Raw genomic sequence first — 483 nt, 5'->3', positions numbered from 1 at the left:
TACAATATTTTATTATATGAATTATAGTTTAGTTTGAAACCTTAAGATTTTTTTCCTACTGTGAGTATGTGACATACACTTCTGATTATTTTCCTTAGTTGATGGAAATGGGATCTTCATTGAAGACAATTTGTAATCTCTTGCCTTCTATTCTTAACCCTCAAAAATCCTTATGAAGTAAAACGTTGATACCGCATTTTGAAATTTGTATGACACTATCCCTTTGGTTGTTCTTAAATTATCAAAATTTTAAGTGACAAATCAGAATAAAATGTTCCCTGGCTGTAGCTCTATAAAATGGGAAACCGGATCGGATAACAGGATGTATTTTTATTTAGACAATTTTTAGACTATAATTTCTGATATGGTTTGATTTTGGTGTCAAATCAGAACCAATTGGACTGTATATAGCCCTACATCTCTAACTTAAAGATTGTGCTGATTGTTTGTTTGTGGGCCTGGAACATAGCCCACAATATCTCA

Source organism: Amaranthus tricolor, chromosome 17 (genome assembly GCF_026212465.1).
Source record: "Amaranthus tricolor cultivar Red isolate AtriRed21 chromosome 17, ASM2621246v1, whole genome shotgun sequence".
NCBI lineage: Eukaryota > Viridiplantae > Streptophyta > Magnoliopsida > Caryophyllales > Amaranthaceae > Amaranthus > Amaranthus tricolor.
This window is presented reverse-complemented; position numbering follows the sequence as displayed.